Here is a 13448-nt window from a genome sequence, read left to right on the forward strand (position 1 = left end):
GATTTTCATATTGTGTAGTTGAAAAGGAAGAAGCGAATTCCCATCTTGGGCACTTTTAAAGGAGGATTGTAAATGAGTTCAGGTTTCTAGCACGGAAAGGGTATCAAGGAGAGTAGCGGATTTTTGGAAGTACTCTCAAAAGGGTGACGAGATTCTTATCTCGGATTTCTGTGCACTATGAGAGTATTTTTTCAGTAGCGGGCACATCTTCTGAGTGATAAAGAGGGAAATGAAGAGGACACTTTCACGCGGCAGATCCTCTTCTGCATCTTTTCACGGTGTACATTCTCAGATGGCTCCCATCTTCGCGAAGATCGCTGCTGGCTTAGTTCCATCTGCCTCTGGGGGGCAAGCTCCTGCCCATATCGTCACTGAAGCCCTAGCTCCCACTGTCCAGGTGGTCTAGGCCTCACTCGATGAGGCTTTGAAGTTTTCCGAAAGTGCCCTAATCTGTTGGTTCAATGGTTTTTGGCTGCGGCAGGCACCTCTCCACAGTTGGATCTCAGAGGTATGGAAGCCTGTCATTTCTGATGAAATTAATATCTACCCCTGTGCTAGGGGTTTTTTTATAGTAGATTTTGAAAACCCTGAAAGCAAAAAATGTATTATAGATTTCGGCCCTTAGTTTTGGGAAAACTAAGGCCTATTCATGAAGCCATGGAACCCATCATTCGAACCCTCAACAACAGTGATAACCTCAGCACCAGTTTGGGTGAGATTACCAAACCTACCCTTGCATCTTTGGAATTTCTCCTCACTAAAAGCCATTGGAAATGCAATTGGGAAATTTTACTGTAGGTACCCAGAAACAGAGGAATATGCCAGAACCACCTATGCATGCGTCTGTGTGGAAATGGACTTTAGCGTCAGATTCCCAACTGAAATAAACCTAATGAGTAAAGACTATGTGTGGAACCAGAAACTCGATTATGAAAGTGTCATCTTCAGATGTCGATCTTGCTTTGAGACAAGCCATCTAGCCAAAAATTGCCCAAAAGCCTCCTAGAAAGTTTTTGCTAGAAAGAATTACCACATATCTACATGGTGGGAAGGAGCAGAAAAAGAACATTACACTGTCAGCAAGGAAGAATACTCTCCAGAAAACTCTGAATCACAAGAAATCGAGAAAGAAAGAAACAACTCTCAAGACAAGCAGGGGGAAAGCCACGCCCAACAACAAAAAAGTGAACTCGACAACGCCTCAAGCATCAACAGTTATGATGATTCGAATACCGCACAAAATAAATCTTCATTTAATAGCAAAGAAGATCTCCCAGACCAAACTTCTTCTTCGACTATCTTCAAAAGGACAAACACAACAGATCGCGAAGCTAAGACACCAATGTCCCAAGAACCAGAAGAGATGAAGGAGATGCAAGATAAAGAAAGTTGGAAGACCGTAGAGAAAAAAAAAGCTACAACACCAATCTCTCCAAGAAGACGAGAAGCCAGACAATTAAGAACTAAGAAAATTATAGGTCTGATAGACCAATTTGGTCTCGATGGACGTTAACCATCACCATCATCATCATCATCAATGTATATAGTTTTTAACTTTGCATTCTAAGATTTGATTTTGAACACATTCACGCTCTTTTATACATATCACCCTTAATGTTATAAAGAGTCATGTAATGTAATGTATTGTGTTATATCTTTGTGTATATATATGTTTGTGCATAATATGGTGTATTTTATAAAAATTGAAATTTGAAGTTTAATAAAATATTATTTATAAAAATTGAAATATGATGTTTAATAAAATACTATTCTTTTATACATATCACCCTTAATGTTATAAAGCGTCATGTATTGTTATGTGTTGTGTATATATATGTTTGTGCATGATATGGTGTATTTTATAAAAATTGAAATTTGAAGTTTAATAAAATATTATTTATAAAAATTGAAATATGATGTTTAATAAAATATTATTCGTTAAAATATTTGTACATAAATTTGTATTTTTACTATTTTATTATCTTCATGTTATAACGTTGGATTCATTAAAATATTATTTATAAAAATTGAAATATGATGATTAATAAAATATTATTCGTTAAAATATTTGTACAATTATGATACATAAATTTGTATTTTTACTATTTTATTATCTTCATATTATAAAGTTTGATTCATGTATTGTAATGTGTTGTGTTATATGATTGTGTATAATATGGTGTTTTTTAAATAAATTGAAATATGATGATGAACAAAATATTATTCTTTAAAATATTTGTACAATTATATAAATTCATGTTTTTACTATTTTTATTATTTTTAAAATTAAATTGCTTTGTATATATTAAAATAATGAGTTTTTTTTTTTTGTATATTTAAATAGAAATAAATACTATATTCAATATATAATTTTATTTTATTTTATTTATTTGTATGAATTACTTGAATAGTAAAATATATAAATGCATATGGTTTTTAACTTGAACATTTTAAAATTTATTTTTTAACACATTCATTTTTGGTTCACATGATGTTCTTCGTACCAATCACTCTTCATATTATAAAATTTATTTTTTAGCATCATATTGCATCTCTTGTCTTTTTATTCAAACCATAAGTGAGTTTAAAAAAATGAACTTGTAAAAGTTCAAAAACTATATTATGATATGAGGATTTCAAAAGGGTTCTTTCTCATAACATTTAAGTATGGCCAAAGCTTTCTTGGAAGTTTATTGTTTTAAAAAAAATTAATAATTTTAATTCGAGTCTTGCAAACAATAAATTTATATAAAAGTGATATTTAAGTGATTTATAGTAAAAATGAACTTATGGAGGCTTCATCAAAATCTATGGAGGCTTGGGCTAGAAAAACTGGAAAAATAAGATGAAAGGAAACTTGGGAGAACCGAGTTAGAAAATTCACTAGGATGTGGCCTTCACCAAAATCCATGGAGGCTTGGGCTAATAAAAATTGGAACAATGAAATGAAACGAAACATCTGAGTCTACGTAGATGGAAATGGCTTCTTTGCACTGCCCTTCTCTTTGAGCTCAAGGAAGACAAAAATGTTATTTTTATAAATTACCCGTCTTTGGGAATAAGATGTATTTGAACAGGAGGTCCTGATTTAGACATGGTGGAAGACATCCCAAACATAGTTCCATTGTGGGTAAAGCTTCCTTAGCTCCCTCTCTTGTTGGAACGATGATTGTCTCATAGCCATCGACAATGGAGTAGGCAAATGCATAAATAGAGAAAATACAAAGGGAAGCCAATTTGCATGTCCACAAAATTGTTTCAAGCTAGATTTGGAGAAGGGGATTCCTGTAGAGATTTTTATCATGATGAGAGGATGGAAACATTGTCAAACTTTGGATTATGAGCATCTTCTTCAAGTGTTGGGTTTGCCATGAATATGGATATTTCACCCGTGACTCCAAGAATGCCCAAGCAAATAGAAGTGAGACCCTTGTAGGTACCCAAGCAGAGCAATGAGAGACTTTGAGAAGAAAATAAATAAGATGTCCTTGTTAAGGAAGGGGAAATCCTTGAACCCTTGAAGGAGGTCACTCTAGGAGAAGTTGCCTTCTCATTTACCATAAAATCATCCGTAGAAAATGATGGTCCTGTCATTCGTCAATTGGCACAACTAGAGTCCCCTTCGAAAAGAGCAGGACCCATGAAAATAGTGACTATAAATATGGATTTGACAATTAGAGGACTTGATGAAGCGAGTAGTCAAGAGACTGAAAGCACTGTTAAGAAAAAGGGGGAGACATTCTAAAAATGAGAATAGGGAAAACTAAGTTGAGCACAATAAAAAAATTGGGAAATTTCTTCAAAAATAAAGGCACAATAGAGATAATGAAAGGGGGTACCAAACATTACTTGCCTCCTATGAAATGATGAAATTTCTCTCATGGAACATAGGGGGTTTGGGAGGACCCTTTAAAGGCCTCTCTGTCAAAGATTTAATTAAGGTGGAGAAGCCTTCGATTCTTTTTCTCCAAAGGTCTGGGCTTTTTTGGAATAAAATTGGATTGCTATTATTTTTGAAAGGAATGATACCAAAAAAACGACCCAGTGAATGATTATGCTCCTAAATATGCAGAAAAGTTAAAATTTTGTGATAAGCTTAATATGTTAAAGAATGATCAATGGAATTAGAGCTCCATCATCAGAGGTGAATTCAATACTACTTTAGTTGCATTAGGAAAAAAGGGGTAGAAACATTGTGTGAGACCCGTTTATAGACCTCAAAGCAGAATGGGATATGATAAACACCAAGACAAGGAAAGGGAATTTTACATGGTTGAACATAAGTGATTTTGGTCATATAGCAGCTCGTCTTGACCAGGATTCTCAAAAGTTTGGACCATTGACCAATCTCATTGGTAATGGAGGATCTGGGACCTATCCCTTTCTAGTTTAACCTTGGTTGGTTGAAAGAGGAGGGCGTTAAGGATATAATATCACATGCATGGTGCACTTCAGTGCGAGGGTCGAAGATAAAGTTCGTTAAAGAAGTGCTTAGATCTTGAGCAAAAGAAGTGTATGTTTGTGTATGTTATGCCATGCAAAAGAAAGAATGACTTGGTTAATGAACTAAAATAACGTATATCTGGCATGGAAAATAGTGAAGTGGAAGACTGGCATCTAGAGAGGGAGAAGCGTTTAAATAAGAAAATCTAATAGGAAAAACTAGAGGAGGAAGCTTTTTTGAGGCTCAAAGTCTAGAAGTATATAGCTAAAGGAAGGTGATCAAAACACATCTTTCTTCCACAAGTAGACAAAAGAAAGGAAAATACGAAATAGGGTGACGGAGATCACTCCATACGGTAAGACAATAATCACAACATTTCCAAAAATAAAAGTTGAAGCCGAGGGATGCTTCTAGTCTTTGTATTCAACAATTGGATATCTAAATCTTAGTAAGATTGAAGAATTTTTGTCCTCATTTCTTCTAGAGATTTCAAAAGAAGAAAACCAATACCTCATGCAGGAAGTTGAAAAAGAGGAGGTGATTGAAGTAATTTGGTCTATGGACCTTGATAAGGGTCTAGGGCTCGACGAATTCCCCATCATCTTCTGTCGATCCTTTTTGGTATTGATTAAAAAATATTTGATTAAAATGCTCATTTGGACCAAGACAAAGGGTAAGGTTGGAGGGGGAATTAATTCAATATTTTTAGCCCTAATTCCCAAAGTTTAATGCTATAAGCTTCAATAGATTTCGCCCCATCTCAATATGCAATGCCTCCTATAAGATATTAACAAAAATAATTGCAGGCTAGTTAAAGAAATTGATGCCTAGGTTGATGTATAAATATGAGGGCGACTTTCTTTAGCATAGACACATTTTGGATAATATTATTCTAGGACAGGAGGCAATCCACTCTAGCGAAGAAAGGGTAAACCATAATTTGTAATTAAACTGGACATGACAAATGCTTTTGATTGGGTAAGTCATTCTTTCCTCTTTCTTATTATGGAGAAACTCAGTTTTTGTAAAGAATTTATTCTTTGGATAAATGTTTATATTGGATCCCCTTAGATCACTTCCTTGATAAATGGTAGGCCAACCCCCTTATTTAAAGCTTCTAGAGGTCTATACCAACATTTCCGACTCTCTCCTCTATTGTACATATCGGTGACATATAGATTAAGCATAAATCTAGAAAAAGCCGGAGTAAGTGGATCACTGTAGGGCCTCTCCATTGCTAGAAATGTAAAAGATTTCAATCACTCCCAATTTTCAAATGATATTATTATTTTGGGTGGCGCTTCAAAAATCATGGCAAGAAGATTCAAAGGGATCCTAAATGTTTATCTAGAGTGTTCAGGGGGATTAGTAAATAGGAAGGGCCATCTTTATGGTTGGAATTGTTAAGGCAATGTTGCAGGAGATTGCATCCACTTTGAATTTTTTCAGTTCAGATTGGGTGGAAATCTTTTAAATATCCAGGAGTTCAAATCTCTTTAATCCTTTTAAAGAATGTTGAGGTTGGTAGCTTGGGAAGTACTCCAAGCCCTAGGGTTCAAGTTTTGGAGAAATGGCCACCACAAAAGTGGTTTCTAGGCTTAGAACCCAAGGTGTAGGTTTTGTACCCAAAGGAGTTGGCTGAAAACCTTGTTTAATTTTGTTGGTTTGACTTTTAGAGATTGTAGAGAACCCTAAAAGGATCTATGGGTTACAAAGAACACTAAAAAAACATGTATACAAAGCAAGATATGAATTTATATGTGTTAAGGGTGGGTTCGCTACCAAAATTACAAGTCGACCTTGTGATTAGAAGTGCCATTTCAAGGGTTGTTAGATGCACTCAAAAGAACATATAAATAGAAGGTTTATAGGACTCAAAGGAGCACATCCAAGTGTTACAGATCCATTTGGTCACATCACTGCCATCATCCAGATCAGTGTTTTAGGGCTAATTAAGCCCTAATTTCAGTTGCTACATGCCCTAAACAAGTCAACCTTTTGAATGCCTCCTTCCCAGACAGTTTCATGGCCTGAAGGCATCCTGAAATGACCTCTAGAGGGACCAACACAGGTAGGCCCATGCAAGGGTGCACTGCAGAGCAGTTAAGTCCATGCCAGGGTGCTCTGCAGAGCACTTAGGCCCTCTTTAACCTGTGCTGGGCGAGTTTGAGAGAAATTCACATAGGGTTTGGGGAATATTCTTATCTTCTAGAGCCTTCTAGAAGATTCCCACACTTATCATCTCCTATGAGATAAAAAATGGATAAGGAATGAGTTAATATACCTCCTATCCTCTCATCCATTCCTCCATGGAACTAATTCTAAGTATGGAAGGCCATTCAATACCCTCATTGATGACAAAAAATCCTCCATCTTCTTATAAATTGAGCACTCATCTAAGTGATCAAGGGCTAGACTTTGATGAATTGTAAGGAGATTATGTTAGTTTGAGAATTGAGACTATTGTAAGTGTCGTTATGCTACCGGAATGTCATGCTTATGATGTGATGTGGATGGAACCAAAGCTGGAGGAGTGACTTCGAATCAGGCTTCATGGTTGTAATTCTTCCATCTATTCAATAAATTATTTACAACTTTTTCCATATGCTTATCTTGATATGTGATGCTTATATGTGTGAATGTATATGATTCCATTTACTTATAATCAATAGATCTTTTACTTTGATTGGTTCTTTGTCTTCTGTTGATCTTTACAATTACTTCTCAAGCATGTTAAGTACAAGAAGAAGCGACAAGACTGATACAAAGGAGGCAAGAGGAAAGCGTAAGTACATGTAGGTCCTCTCATTCTCTTTGTCTTATATATTGTTTGTAGAAAAAGGTTAAAGTGCTTTAAATTGTTGTTCTAGATATGCGTATCTAGGGAATTAGTATTTATCCATAGATACCAAATTATTCATAACATATTGGCGACCATACTGGGGAACGATCATCATTCCAAGTAGCTTATTCACATCCTAGGACACTCTAGCAGACCTTACTTCCTTTCATTGATTATATTTCAGCCTTGTTAAAGTGAATTTTTGTCAAACACTGTGTTTATTTGCCTCTTGAAATGGCTTACTATCACTAGCGCAAGCTTGTGAGGGACACAGTGCATTGCAGAGCACCCTTGGCTTAGGGATAGTGCTCTGAAGCGCACTGTCTCCCATTCAGGGATGCGCTGATCCTCTTTGGGTCAATTTTCCACCTTTAGATAGGGTTTTTACCAAATTTCTTCTATTTGATTGCTTGCTGAGTGATAAATGAGTGTCATGTCTCTAAAATCAATATTGTATCTCCTTTGCTAGCTCTACTTTGACTTGATTGATTAATGTTTCTTAAATGATTTCTTTGTCATTATCGATTGATCGTCAAAGTTAGATTATAGTCGATTAATCTTTGTTCGAAAGAAATTGTCGTAAAAGTATTCTTTTCCTTCGAAAGAGAACTGTCGTAAAGTCTTCGTTCCTGTAAGAAGATTGATTGATTGTATGTGCATTAGTTTCCTTTTTTGTTCATCATAACATTAAGGGAATTGAAAAGAAAAACTTGCATCGTGCATTGAGAAAGTTTGTGTGTGCTCATAGGAATAGTTTAGGGAAATTTCATTAGATTGTGCTCTTTGCTCTTTGATTGAAAGAAATCTGACTGCTTTATCCCTATTAGCTAATATTTTCATTGTTAAATTGAATGGAAAGAATGCTTATCATATTAGTTGCATTCTAGGAATTTAAAATACATCACATGGTGAACCTTGAAAGGCAAATTCTTAATCAAGATCAACTTAAAATTAACCTCAATTTACCTAATAGAGCATTGTCACCTAATGAATAAAATTTAGAGGTTCTAGGCTAGAGACGTGTTCCAGCGTCGTAAAACATAGTAACTATCGCTAACTTGTCTGCAATACATCCCGGGTGTGATATCTCATTCCACGTATGTGAGTATATTGCAACTCGTCCACGTACCTTTGGGTATATAGGGCAGTGTTACAGTACATAAAGTATATGGGAATGCTCTCACTGTGTGGTTTTGCATTAGACATTGCTAATATGGATTGGGCCTCCACGTACTTTCGAGTATATATGGGAGGACAACACTAGGTTGCTATCCATCCTTAGGTAATCGAGTCGGCCCCCTTGTACACTGTGATACACTGAATACAACATTGGAGGAGATTTCCTACCTGTACTTCTTGGTTTTCTAGGAGGTATTTTGCAATTCACAGTTTCTTGGTAAACATTTTTCCTAGCTTACCCCTCTTTGTTTGTTTTTTTTTGCAATAAAATCAATTAGAAATCGTGGAGGAAAATCAACCCTTACCTCGTCGTTCGTTGAGAGCAGCGAGTAAACGACCTTTACCACCCGAAGCTACACCTATTCGGTCAAAGCAGTCTCGTTTGACTAGATCCAGTACTTCACAAGCATCTAGTTCTTCATCTGAATTACGAGAAACACCTATATCGGTAAATACTGTGACCCCAGTTACTCCTACGATTAATGGTACATCTGTTACTGAAGTGGAATCTCCACAATTACCTGAGGAAACTAGAATTGAATTTATTGAAATGGTAACCCAAGTTGTTCAACAACAAGTTGATTCTCAATCCAAAGTTGTTCAATGAGAAATTACTTCTGAACCTGAATCTGTTCAACCAGAACTGGATCCTGAACCCATCAATGTTCAATCAGAAGTTACTTCTGAACCAGAAGTTGTTCATGAAGCCTAACCTAAACTTGTTCTTTTACTAGAACATTTGGATCTTGAGGTGGAACAATCGAAAGTTGTTACTTTACCAGAAGAAGATCGACCGGTAAATCTTCAGACATGTGTAACTGTTGAGACCTCCTCTTTACCTCAGCAACAACTGGAAATCTATCACGGACCAGATGGTGAAATTCTTCCACCTAATTTGATTTCAATAGAAGAGGAACTTGAGGTAGAATCACCCAGAACTCCATTCCATTTTGGAACTATGCTTTATCTCTATCCTCATACTCCTCATTTCACTGCTCCTTTTGATCTTGATTATTTCAGACACCTGTTGATTTGTTTTGAAACTTATTTGGAAATTTAACTACCAACAACAAATGCCTTATGCTGGTATGCAAAGGCCCATTGCCCAAGCAATTCCATCTTACCTTAGATATACTCAACCTGAACTCAATAGACAGTTGCCTTTCATTGCGACACTTGAGTTACCAGATCTAAATCGACTCACTAATGACCCAATTCTTTACGCACCTTAGTGGCCGGTAATTGCTCATAAGTTACCTTCCGATATTTCGAAATTCAATGGAAATCCTGGAGAAGACTCGTCCAACCATGTCATGACTTTTCATTTATGGTTTTCATCAAAATCCTTGAATGATGATTCTGTTAGACTTCGTTTTTTCCATAGAACACTTACTGGTCTAGTTGCAAAGTGGTACATTGAGTTGCCACGAACTTCTTTCGATAACTTCACTGCTTTAGCTACCACGTTTTTAACCCACTTCCAGTTACCCATACGATATGAGACTGGAACTGAACAATTAAACAACTTTAAACAAACCACTGCTACTCAGATCTCTGATCATATTCATGAGTGGCGTTGTCATCGTCAAATGGTTAAAACTTTCATTCCTGATCAACTTCTGGCTGAGTGGTTTATAAAATCCTTTCTACCATCTATCATTGAGGATGTGGCGAAAGGTGGAGTTGTCACAAAAGAGAAAATAATTGTTCGTGCCCAATATTTGGACTTGATTTATACATAGTCTGGCATGCTCTATGACAAGATTCTGAATGCACCCCGACCACCTTTCACTGTTCCTCCACCATCGAGTAAGGGCTCTCATGCCGACGATGGTGTGATTGGTTCTTCGAGCACATAAATAGCAGGTAGACCATCTGGTCAAACACTTACCATTACCAATCAAACTACAAATGCACCTAATAACACTCTTACTTCTGAAATCAATGCCGTGTCATCTGACAAGGGCAAGAATGAAAAGCAACCAGGAGGTAAGAAAAAGGGGAAAAACAAGAAGAAACAAAATAACTCCCCTCAAGAAAAATCACCCGATTCCTCTTCTTTGGCTAGAAAACCTCGTTATCCATGTTTGATTTGTAGCGATGAGCATTTTACGCGATATTGTCTGCACTGCTTCGAAGTCTCAAAACTTCTAGAGACTTCTAATACATCTGTGATATTGACTGATCCTTTTCCAAAACCGGAGACAAATATGGTTGCTATAGACCAAGCTTCCACTTCCCAAGTGCTTATGCTATCCGCCTCTAAGCAGAAATATGATGTTTTGGTGTCTAGACAAAATAAAGATTATGAAAATCAACCGTCGTCATCGAATAACCACGCTGATCGACCTAACTCTTCGACTACAACTTCAAATGATCCTATTCCACCACCTATTACACTAGAGTTAACAATAAAACTGCATAAGGGAGTTGTACACAAATCGACATTTAACCCTTGAGCTCGAAGACTTGCAAAAAAATATAATATAGTAGAAGATTTGGCTCAGTCACCTTTTTCTATGTCTACACTCAAGGTACTTCAGAACTGTCCCTCCCAAAAGTAGGCTTTGTTGTCATCAATTGGTGGAATCGACCCAATTGATTCCAATCTCGTGGGTTTCAATCATGCGGGTTATACCCCACATTTACCATCACAATCAGCATTTCTGATTCAAGTAAATGCCTTGAATAAACTTGTTCATTGAACCATTATTGATGAGGGGGCATCTACCTGTATAATTTCTGTGAGTTGTTGGAAAACACTTGGCTCACCGCCTTTGTCACGTTCACTAAAAACATTAAAAGCTTTTGATGGTCACACTTATATGCCTTGTGGAATATTGAGTAATCTACAAATCGAACTAGGAGGAAAAATGGTAACGGTTGAAGTTGAGGTAGTTGACGGACCCCTTGACTACAACATTTTACTAGGAAGACCGTGGGTCTATGCCATGGCTTCTGTGGTTTCAACATACTTTGGTATGATTTCATTTCCTCATAAATGTGGAATCACAGTTATCGAGAAACTCATATTCGCCTCTAGTTCACAGGTTACTGGAAACATTCCATTAATACACAGACCCCCGTTATCTCTCCTAAACATTGGTGTAGGCCCCTTTAAAGACTATTCCCTAATGGGCACTTTTTCACTACCACCACCATCAAATTTGGCGAAAGTGGCAAAAGTTGAGACTTGCAACATGATATCTTCCACTTCATCTGAATTAAGGAGGATTACCAATGGTTTTGAAGTTGATATTGGTAATGAAATCATGCCGCTAAACCCTATTGAACTTGCAAAGCAATCAATCTTTCTAGCTTGCGCGACGAACCCAAATCCATTTTCGTCAATTGTATGGGTATATCGTTTATTAGAATTTGGTACTTCTTCCGATCCTTTTTCACGTATATTTTCTACTGATGAAGGAATCGTCAAATCAATGATGATGGAAGAACCATGGGAGGGTTATCATTATTGTTCCCATCTTCCAGACCACATAGAATATTATTCAAACAAACTTAATTAGCCTTCGGTTGTCGATTTCCTTTGGAATTTTATTTTCATAGATACAGTAGATTCTGAGCGAAACCTGTCAAAAATTGAAGAGGCTATTTCTATCAATATTTCGACCAAACCTAACATTGTAGAAAATATTCATGTCGGCAAATCTTGTTCTCCATCAGAACTTGATATTTACCGTGTTATTTTTCATGAGTTTCGAGATATATTTGCATGGTCATACGAGGAGATGCCAGAAATTGAATCTAGTATAGTTGAACATGAAATCAAAATGTATCATGATGTCAAACTAGTACGACAGTGCCTCCGACCCGTTCATCGAATGAAGGCTACTACAATTAAGGTAGAAGTTGAAAAACTTTTGCATGCTGGTTTCATTTACCCTGTTCCCCTTGCTAACTGGGTTTCCAATATTGTTCCTATCATGAAGAAACAAGGGACAATATGAGTGTGCGTTGATTATAGGGATGTTAGTCAAGCTTGTCCAAAAGAGAATTATCCCATTCCCTTTATCGACCTGATTATTGATGAATGTGCCAGATGTGAAATATTCTCATTTATGGATGGCTTTTCCGGCTATAATCAGATCAATATCCACCCAGAGGACCAATCTAAAACTGCTTTTATTTGTCCATGGGGTACATTCGCTTATCGGAAACTCCCTTTCGGTTTTAAGAACGCACGAGCAAAATTTCAAAGGGAAATGAATTATGCCTTCCATGACATCAAACATATTGTTCAACCTTTCCTTGACGATTTGCCTGCTCATTCACCAAAGCGGACTGATCACCCACAATATTAGAAAGCTCTATTTTTACAGTACCAACACTTCAAAATACGACTCAATCCACATAATGTGTGTTTTGTGTTGGTTCTGGTCATTTGCTTGGATTCGTAGTGTCTAAGGAGAGAATTCGACTCGATCCATTCAAGGTTCAGGCAATTCTTGACTTGCCTCCACCTTCTAATCTACTAGAGTTACAAAGACTCTAAGGGAAGGCTAACTTTTTGAGGAGGTTCATTCCCAATTATGCTGAAATGGCTAAAGGATTTACTTGTTTATTGAAAAGGGAGATACCCTTCCATTAGGATCACGTTTTGCCAAGCTTCCTTTGATGCTCTTAAATATACCTTGATTAGAGCCTCATTAATGTATTCGCTGAATTATCAAAACCACTACTTCCTGTATCTCGCTGCTACAGATACAACCATTGGAATGGTTTTAGTGCAAGAGGAAGATGGGATTGAACATCTGATATATTATTTGAGCCGCAATCTCAATGATACAGAAAGTAAGTACTCTTATGTCGAGAAACTAGCTTTGGCATCTATTCAAGCTGTACAGAGATTTCGCCACTATATCCTGCTCCGAAAAACCATTGTCATTTCGGATTGCAACCCTATGAAATATATTTTGTCACGTCAATTGTTGGGGGGGGAATACTTAAATGGGTCATCATTTT

This window comes from Pinus tabuliformis, chromosome 7 (genome assembly GCF_031772625.1).
Source record: "Pinus tabuliformis cultivar Carrire ecotype Pingquan chromosome 7, CPIR1, whole genome shotgun sequence".
Classification (NCBI taxonomy): Eukaryota; Viridiplantae; Streptophyta; class Pinopsida; order Pinales; family Pinaceae; genus Pinus; species Pinus tabuliformis.